The following is a 10047-nucleotide window of genomic DNA, read 5'->3' as shown; positions in this document are numbered from 1 at the left end:
ATAGTTAAAAATTGCTAGCTTTTGTTGCCTCTGCCAATCTGTATAGTATTTTGGAGAAGAGTGTTAATGATAGGCAGGGTTTAGCTACTTTCAGAGGGAAGAACAGTTCTTCAAAAATCAATATTATTTGTATTTACCATAATATGCGGGAAATGTTGTTGCATGGTACAATTGTTATGACTGATTATGGGGATCACAACCCAATTTAAATGATTTTGAAGGCACCTTCCAGGAGAGTTCATGAACAAGTACCTGGCCTTGAAAATCTAACAGTAACTACCAACAATTTAAGACTTTGTTGAAAACTATCCAATCCGTCCAAATTTCTCAACGAGTTGGTATCTAGAAACCTGCAGACAGTCATGGATTGTGTTCAGGACAATGATGTAAGTGGTGTAATTGTTATCTCTTTTGTTGTCCTATTTGAGAGGCTCAGATCTTCTCTTTCTAAATCTAACAAACCTCAATCTGGGTGCCCTCGCTGGTTCGATCCTAAATGTTTTAGGGCTAACCGATCTCTAAGTAGGGCTTTAAGTGTACAACCTCTTGACCGCTCTTCAGTGGCTGTCCAGCACAAGCTTTACAAATCAGCTATAAACAAGAGAAGGAATGCAGTTATCTCACAACAGTTGTCTTTATTAATTGATATTGCGTGCACCAAGGACAGTAAGGTATTCTGGAAGGCCATTTCACTAATTCGTTCTCTTGATCAAGGTGGTCCTTCAGTCAGCTGCCATGTAAATGGAAATGATTGGGTAGCACATTTTTTTCAAAAATCTATTCCGATGATAATGTGACTTGCTTAGATCTATGGTCTGGGGACACTCCCTCATTTCCATCTATTGCTCTATAAGAAGTTAAGGTTACCATCCAGGAGAGTTTGGGAGGGAAAGTGTCTGGTCTTGACGGCGTCCCAATAGATGTTATCAAATGTAACATAAATATTTGGGCTTTGTTATTGACCAAAGTTTGCAACAGCATGAGCTCCTCACAGGTTCCTCCTTCATGGGCCTCATAAGTCATTGCCTCGATCTTCCAAAAGGGTAATAGAGCGGAACCTAAGTGTTACCGCCCTATCTTCCTAATAGATAACGCAGCTAATATCCTGGGTAGAATTTTGTACAACAAAAACTAATAGAATGGGCCAATGAGTATAATGAGCTTAACAAGTCTTAATACAGCTTTCAAAGTGGTAAAGGGGTAGTTAATCAATGCCTTAACTTAAGTCTGATCATAGAGAAATACACAGTGGCCAAGCGGTCCACATTACATATGGCTTTTATGGATTTGTCAAGGGCCTTCAACTGTGTTAATCGGGCTAAGTTGTGGCATTTACTCATCGGCTTTCAAATGGATCGCTCCTTAATGCACTTGTTGACTTCCCTGGACATGGGTAGCAAGGCGTGAGTGAGGTTTGGGAATAAAGGTGAAGTCACTGATGAATTCTGCATCAGTTAGAGGGTGCGCCAGGGGGTCTTTTTAGCCCCGCTTCTCTTTATTCTATGTATAAATAATCTTAGCATAGTGCTCATTAAGTCCACACCAGATGTGCCCATGGTGAAAGGTGCCCTCCTTCCGGCATTGTTATACCCAGACGATGCAGTGTTAATTGCCCAAACCCCCTAAGCCCTGCGTCTTTTAGTGCATTTTTTCCTTAATTTTATGGCTAATCTTGACTTACTAACACATTTTAACAAGTTTTATATAATGCCCTGTGGCTCTACGTGCACGTGACCCTTCACTATTGTTGTGGAAAATAATGTTTTACTAAGCACTAGAACTTTTTCTTATCTAGGGCCCATTTTTAGTTCATCTGGTTCATGGTCAGCGCATTGCGCACAAAACAGCATTAAGTTCTCAAAGGCTGATGGCTCTTTGCTTAGTCTCCCATCACCTAAGGGAGAGAGGGCCCTTTCACCTCTTGTGTAAATATATTTGCCCACTGTTTGCCAATAGCTTCTTATGGGACAGGAAATTGGGGTGTGGGTGACCCGATTACCCTTCACAGAGAAGAGAATCATTTTTGTCAAAAAATACTGATGTCCCCTGTTTCTACACCCAGCTGTAATTGTCACAAAGAACTAGGTCTAGAATTTGTGAGTGATTTTATGCATACTTTGCCGTTTTTTTTGTGGCTGTCTATTTCGAGTTCTGACAAAGCAGAACTAACAAGGGAGATAATCTTAGATTGCTTGACTTGTGACAGGAGTCTTTGTTTCCCATGAATAGCGTACGTTAAAAAAGCCTTTGAATCGAGTGGCCTAGCGGATATTTTCTTGAAGAAAATGCCATTGGTGGGCGATGGGCGTTGGCAGAAAGAAGTGCAAATTCTAATGTTGGAATGAGCTACAGAAGAAAGGTTGAGGGTTAAGGATCAGAAAACAAGTGTCAGTGGCGTGGCTTAAGTGCTGGAACGAGATGGCAGCGTTTTCCTGATCTCCATTTATTCACGGAGCCGCGAGAACAGTTCTCGGCCACACAAGACCATATTCAGCACTTCCAGAGCTGGTCTACAACGCCTCACTAGTATGGCCTAATTCTGAATTTACGGGAGACATATTAAGCTCGTTTTCCATTGCTTTTTGCCGCGACAACGTTTCACCTCACTCGCGGGTGGCTGCCATTTTGAATGGCACCTCGCTTGAGTTTCTGCTTCTCCATTCCTCCATGCGACCAAAATACTTCTGGGCGAGCACTCTTCATCTTTCTGCTAATGTCATCATTTCCCTGCACCTTTGATGTATGCCATGGTTTTTCTCCTAACCTGCGCAACGGTGCTTCATTTTGTTTGGTCTTTCCATGCCTTTACCTTCAATGACCTTCAGTGATATACTTTTAAAATACTACAAGGCAAAATGGAATTAATTTTCTGCAATAAGTACACTTTGGATCCTATGAACTTTTTGTGCATATTATTCTTGTGTCCTGGAACAGGTTTCTGATATCTATACACTGTGCTACATAAGCCTACCATACTTGAGGGGTATAAACAGTCGTTGGATCAACTCCCCTTGCACCTCTTTTGATGGTCCTTGAGGAGAAGTGAATGTGACTACATGTGCTGTGAGGTGTTCCTTGCATGTGTAACTACCAGTGGAACTCTTCTCTATATCTCCCCACTTCTCAGCGGTGCTTACATCATTTTGCATTTATACTGAATTATCATTAACTGTATGGGCAGACTTGTCGCCATTAAAGGGATTCCTCTGCGTCAGCCACGCTTCAATAAAATGTCTAACGAATCGCTTAACCCTACCAAGGCATTCTCCTCTGGCACTAAACCTAAAAGGGCCAAAATGAAACTCCATCTCCGGTCCAGTCATCTTCAATTCCTGTCCTGGATGCAATTTTGGACGAACTACGTGCACTCAAACCATTCATGAATGCCACCAACGAAAAGCTGCAGTTGATTGAGGACCGATGGATTAATATGGAAGGCAAAATAACTAAAATGGAACAACGTGTTGGCCACCTACAGGATGTAGCTACTAAAATTCCTCTGCTGGAACAAGAAATCCAAAAGCTTAAATTCCACACAGAGGACCTTTTAAATCGCAACAGAAGGAACACTTTACGTCTTCATGGTCTACTGGAGAGTATTGAGGGTCCTGATCTACTCTATTTTTTAAATACATTTTTGCCTGACCTTAAGTCTTCAGTCCTCTGCACCTCTAAACATCGTCTTGGTCGTCCTCAGCTTCACTCTACCAGACCACGTGGTATTATAATGCTCTTTTTAGAATTTACCGACCTGATGCGTGTATTGAAAAGCGCCAGAGATAAACGCTGTCTTGTTTGGTCTGGTCACAATATCTTTATCTCTCAGGATCTTTCTAATGCAACCAATGCTGGATGTAAGAAATTCTTGGCACTTCGTCCTCAAATGAGCTCTTTGAATATCCATTATGGCATACTAAATCCTTGCCTATGCAAGATTACCCATGAAGGTGTTTCCCAGTCATTTGAAGATCCGACCAAGTTAAAACTATCCCTACAATCCATCACCAGAACACCTATGGACACAAATGCATAATCTTTCTAAACTGTTAAAGTGTTGTTACCAGTACATTGCTTCTTGTTTCTCGTTTTATTCCCTAGTAATGCTCTCCAAAACGGGTTACATGGCCGGGTTATCTCTATAGTATAATTATCTTTTTCTTCTCTGCCGCTGTTCTTGTCTCTGGGTGCGGACATGCCCGTTTCTCATATTATTCTCTCTTTGTTTCAGATCTGGCTCTGTGTTCTTGATCTATCTCTTCTCTTTTCTATCTTACTCATTCTTCTTACATTCCCTTTCTTGCTGTCCACATTTCTCCATTCCCTTCTTTCCCTTCCTTTTTCCTTTTTCTCCCTTTATAATTATGTAAGAGTCTTTTTCCTTTTCATGTTTTTTATAATCCTTTTACGTTATCCTATTGTTGACAAACTGTGTCTTTTTGTTTTCATTGTTGTCTCTGCAGTGTGCCATCATTGTCCCTGTATCCTTGTCTTTATTCTACAACATGCTTAATGTTGTGTCGTGGAACGTCCGTGGTTTGGGTCATCCTGTCAAGCGTCAAAAGGTGCTCTCTCGTTTATTAAAACTAAATTGTCAAATTGCTTTCTTACAAGAAACTCACTGTAATGACATTGAATCACTTAAACTCAAACGCCAATGGGTGTGCCAAGTTCTTTTCTCACCTGCGGTCTACCGTAAGGGTGGTGTCGCAATCATTTGGCACAAATCCCTAAAGATTCAAATTGTATCTACTGAATGTGACACAAATGGACGATGGGCAATTTACATGCCATGGTCTATAATAAAACGATAACTTTTGGGGCTATGATGGAAAGACACGCCTCCGTGTAGCTACTGGTGATCACGCCCCCCCCCCCGACGGCGATGGCGGTGCTTCATAACGGCTTTGGCGTCTGCAGCGGCGTCTGCTGAAGATAATGCAGTTTGGCAAAATTCTTTTTTCCGCGCGCTGCCAGAAGAGGACCTGGGAAAGTAAACATCACGGAGAACTGAGTGATATTGAGACTGGATTGGACCATAGCGCGACGACGGCTTTTTCCTCCGAGGTGGAGTGCTGAGAAATGCTGATTTCAACATGCTTCAGTATTTCTGCAGCTGAGCACACTTAATGCTGGACCAGTGCTAAGGCTGCCCCAGCTGTCAGGAATAACGAGGAAGTAAACCACGGCAGGAAGAAGTGGAGGTGGAGGTGAGGAGAAGCGAGGAGGTGTGGAGGTGAGGAGATTGGGAAAGTGGGGTGAGGACCGGTGGAGCTCAGTAGAAGTGGTGAAAGTGGTGGTAAACGGTGAAAAGTGAACTTTTAAGGACGAAGGCGAAGTAGCGGTGATAATTCACGCTAGAAAGAGGAGAAATTGCCTTAAGTCACGCTTGGTAATTTATTTACTTGCATCGCACTGCTGGAGCCGGCAATGGGGAGACATAATAGACAGAACAATCCTACCGCTAAAGTCGATATGGCAACTGGCCTAAAGACATAGACCCGACAGGCTCTGGCTCAGGCAAAAACGCTATCTTCTGGGACAGGAAAAGCTGGACCGTTGGGGAACCGCCCTGATCATAACTGCAGTTCTGAGAGCTCTGAAGATGATCCTACTGACGAGTGTCCCTGAGTAAGCCTGGGCGATAGAATCTCCCCTACGGCACCTATAAAAGGAATTGATGGGATTCATGAACCAAAAGTAGACAATTCCGTAGTGGACGCAACTACCAAAAGCAATAAAGAGGAGGGAAAAAGTCTTAAAGAGTTTCCCCTCTTTATGAAAAAGTTAACGCATTTGGCTCTTTCTCCGCCTAATATATCTCAGATGCGGGCTACGGATCTTGCCAGCCCTTGCCAGCTCCCCCTCGATCTCAGTTCACCTTTTTCGCCGGACACCTCCTCAGTCTCTTTAGCGCCTCCTCAAGATCAAAACTCATTGACTTTATCCATTTTATCACAAGATCTGAATGTTGATTCCTTGAATATCGCTCCTGCACTTGCGCCTGTGTCTGTGTCTGTAGTCGAATCCATCCAGCCGGCACTCTCTCAGCCTGTCCTTAACCAGTCTTTATTTCACAGTAATCCGGTATCTTCCCCTGGGTCCCAGGAACAGCTATAACAATTGGCTCATAGCCAAAAGGTGCGGAAGCTATTAGATACCTCTCAAACAATTGCTTCCAGTTTAGGTTCAGATCCTGTACATTCTGTAGACCCTGTAGAAATTCAGATGGATGACTCAACAAGACAGCTCGATATTAAAACGATGCTTAATCTTATTCTGGATGAAATAAGAGATATGAAAAGGTCCCAGGAAAATGAAATTGCTTCTCTTCATCTCCGTTTGGAAAAGATAGAAGAGGCCGTGGCTGGTTTCCCAGCTAAAATACAGGAAGCAGAGTGCAGGATCTCCCAGTTGGAGGACCAGATAACCGGATTGTCTAGCAAAGTCCGAGAAGCTACAAAGGACAGGAGTACTCTAGAAATGAAGCTCGAGGAATTGGAAAACTATTCTCGGCGTTCCAACTTACGCTTAGTGGGGATCCCGGAGAGAATCGAAGGGGCCCAGACATCGCAATGGGTAGAATCCTTTATTAAGGATAAAGTTCTCCCAGAGTTTAGCGGGGATCTCACAATCACCAGTGCCCATCGAGTTCCGTTTCATTCCTTGCCAAATATGAGCAGCCCCCGAACTATTTTAGTTAATTTTGCGGACTTTCGAATAAAGGAGAGGATCTTGTCCAAAGCCATTCAGCAGAGACAATTACCGGTTAATAAGACCTCCAATGGTAGAATTTTTTCCGATATGTCTGCTGTGGCTGCTCGGAGACGTAATGAATTTGTTAAACTGCTGTTTTTGTTCAAAGCTCAAGGTGCTCAGGCATCAATTGCACAACAGTCGAAATTGCGTGTACTTGTTAAGGGGAAATTTCATATGTTCACCAACTTAGAAGATGCACAGGATTTTCTTAAGGAAATTTCCAGTTCCAGTTCATAATGTAGTCATTGTCTTAAGATTGTTTTTCTTCTTTTTGATAGCTTTTTTTTAGGGTTTAAAAGCGAGCTATCGTATGTATTTTCTTACTTCCTATTGCTTGTTTGCTTTGCTATTTTTTGTTTTTTTTGGTAGTTAGGTGGTGTATAGTATCCGTGTGCTGGTTTTGGGGGGGGGGGGGATCACCCCTGGTGCAGATTCATGGCACCCAGTAAAATTGCTAGGGGTAGAAAGAGGTGGTTAGCGTGTTGGGACACCACTTCAGAGGGTTGGGTTGAGAGGTCTAAGGGGGGTGTAGGGAGGGTTAAAAAGAATAGCAGTAAAAAGAGCAGAAGTAGGGGCATGGTAGTAAAAGTTTTTAAGAAAGTGGGAGTGTTGAAATGTTTCAATTTTGGTATGATTTTTTTTACTTCTATTTATCCACAATCAGGGCAAAATGAGTAGTTTGTGTCGCATTATCTCCATTAATGCTAATGGGTTATTAAATAAATCGAAATATGGAGCTTTAATAAGGTGGCTAGTATCCTGTATGCCCCAGGTATTGTTTTTCCAGGAAACCCATTTGAAAACTAATTTTCCTAAATTATCTCTCCCCAAGTTTTTTTCGCATGTTTTTTTTGCCTCTGCTGGGTTACCTAAAAGAGGGGTTGCGATTTATTTTTGCCGTAGTCTTCCTTGGGAATTTGGTCAAATTCGGAGAGACCCCCTAGGGTGTTGGCTCTGGGTTGAGGCCAAATTAAACGGGACGACATTAAATTTCTTAAACTATTACGGCCCGATAGTAGATGATACTAAAGCCCTACTTAAAATCAGTGAGCTACTCAGAGGGGCCCCGGGAAAAATAATTCTAGGTGGGGATTTTAATTTTATTCAAGAGCTGAAAAAAGACACCTCAAATAAAAAATAAAAAAAAATTAAACCCCAAACAAAGAAAGTCTTGGAAGCCTTAAAACAAGAACATCTACTCGTGGATCAATGGCGCCAACACAATCCGACTATTGCAAAATTTACTTGTTATTCTAAACAATTTCACACGGCTTCTCGGATTGATTTTTTTTTATATCACAATCTCTTAAGGTCTCAGACACCAATATAGGAGCTAACCCATTTTCAGATCATTCTTTAATTTCTCTAGAATTTGAGATCGAAGGGGGAGCTAAGACTCAATCCAGCTGGCAGATGGATTGTCTACTCCTCCAAGATCCCAACTGGATAGTTCAAACCAAAAAGTGGATACTAGAGTTTTTTTATTTAAATGAAGGCTCAGCAGAAATTGTTTTCAGTCTGCTGCGGGTTTAAGGCAGCCATTAGAGGACAGATGATTGCACGTTCAGCCGCTCAGTCAAGAGAAAGAAGGGAAAAGATCAATCAACTCCAACAGGCTGTAGATTATGCTACTAATCTGAGGGATACTTTATCTGTGGGGAGGGGAGATGCTGTTTTACAGTTAGAAAGGGCGAAGGTAGCCTTAAAAGAGTTTTTTTTAATTGAGGAAATTAACAGTTCTAAAACTTTCCAAAAAAAAGTATACGAGGAGAGTCAAATGGTGGGCAAAATGTTAGCGGGTCAAACAAAAACTAAACAGGAAAATGCTTTAATAACAGAGATCGTTGACCCCAAGACTCAAAATATTATTAAAGACCAAGAAGGTATAGCTCAAGTATTTATGGGTCACTACTCTCAACTTTACCCCACCAAATATGAGGTAGGGGTAGATCTTATTCATAAATACCTTGATGAAGTTAATCTTCCTGTTTTACCTCCCCCGTTAGTTGATCAACTTGAGAGTGATATTCGGGATACAGAAATTTTAGACACAGTTAAATCCATAGCTGGGGCGAAAGCCTGTGGAGCAGATGGGCTCCCAATTGAATTTTATAAAATCTTTTCTAAAGAACTGACTCCTTTTCTGGTCAAATTATTTAATGTTGTTAAAACGGGAGGCATTGTCCCCCCGAGGTTTAAGGAGTCTATCATCGTCAGTTTTGTTAAAAAAGGGAAAGATCATAAAGATGTAAACTCGTATAGGCCAATCAGTCTTCTTAATGTGGATTTCAAGATTTTGATGAAAATATGGGCCCAACGTTTTACCCCGATTGCCCATGCTTTAATCCACCCCGACCAGTCTGGCTTTGTGTCTGGGTGGTCGATGTCGTCAAATACCGGGTTTTTAATCCAGGCCCATGATTATGTTTCTACCAACAAAATTCCAATTTTGGTTTCAATGGTCGATGCTGAAAAGTTGAAAAATATTTATCAAGGTGCCCAAGCCAGGGTGGTAGTTAATGCCAATGCGATAGGGACAATCAATATTAATCGAGGAACCAGACAAGGGTGCCCGATGTCCCCCATTTTGTTTACTTTTTTATTGATCCCCTAGCAATAAGAATTCGTGAAAATCTTGAAATCAAAGCACCAATAGAAGGAATGGCGAAATTAAAATCATTCGCCGATGATATAGTTTTATATCTACGACCTGATAAAACTAATTTTGATCAAGTTCTATTTGAATTTGGTCAATTTGAACAGATCGGTGAATATAAAATTAATCAAAACAAAACGGAGATTCTACTATTGAACGCTGATTGTAATTTTTTGCCTTTAAATCTTAGATCTCAAGCCCTAAAAACAGAACCGATTAGATACTTGGGAATCTATGTTTCTAATCAGTTTGATCAACTATTCAGCTTGAACTATTTATTTATGCGCAATAAAATAAAAATTCTGCTTGATAGATGGACTCTTCTTCCTTTAACCTTAATTGGCCGTGTAGCATTAATTAAAATGTCAATACTCCCCTTATTAATTTTTCTTTTTATAAATGTTCAGTTAAAGATCAACTCTAATTTCTTTCGAGAAATTGAGTCATTGATCAGGGATTTTGTTTGGATTAAGAAAGCATCCAGGGTTAAGCTGTCAGTATTGCAGTTGGGAACTGCTCAAGGGGGTTTAGCATTGCAAAATATTCGTTTTTATTATATGGCAGCGATTATGGATCTCGCAGCACGTTTATTAGATCTTAATGGGCTGCTTGATAAGTTTTTTTTATCACAGAAT

Source organism: Triturus cristatus, chromosome 3_2, assembly GCF_964204655.1.
Source record: "Triturus cristatus chromosome 3_2, aTriCri1.1, whole genome shotgun sequence".
In the NCBI taxonomy this organism is placed as follows: domain Eukaryota; kingdom Metazoa; phylum Chordata; class Amphibia; order Caudata; family Salamandridae; genus Triturus; species Triturus cristatus.
The sequence above is the reverse complement of the archived record's forward strand: the minus strand, read 5'-3'. Positions refer to the sequence as shown.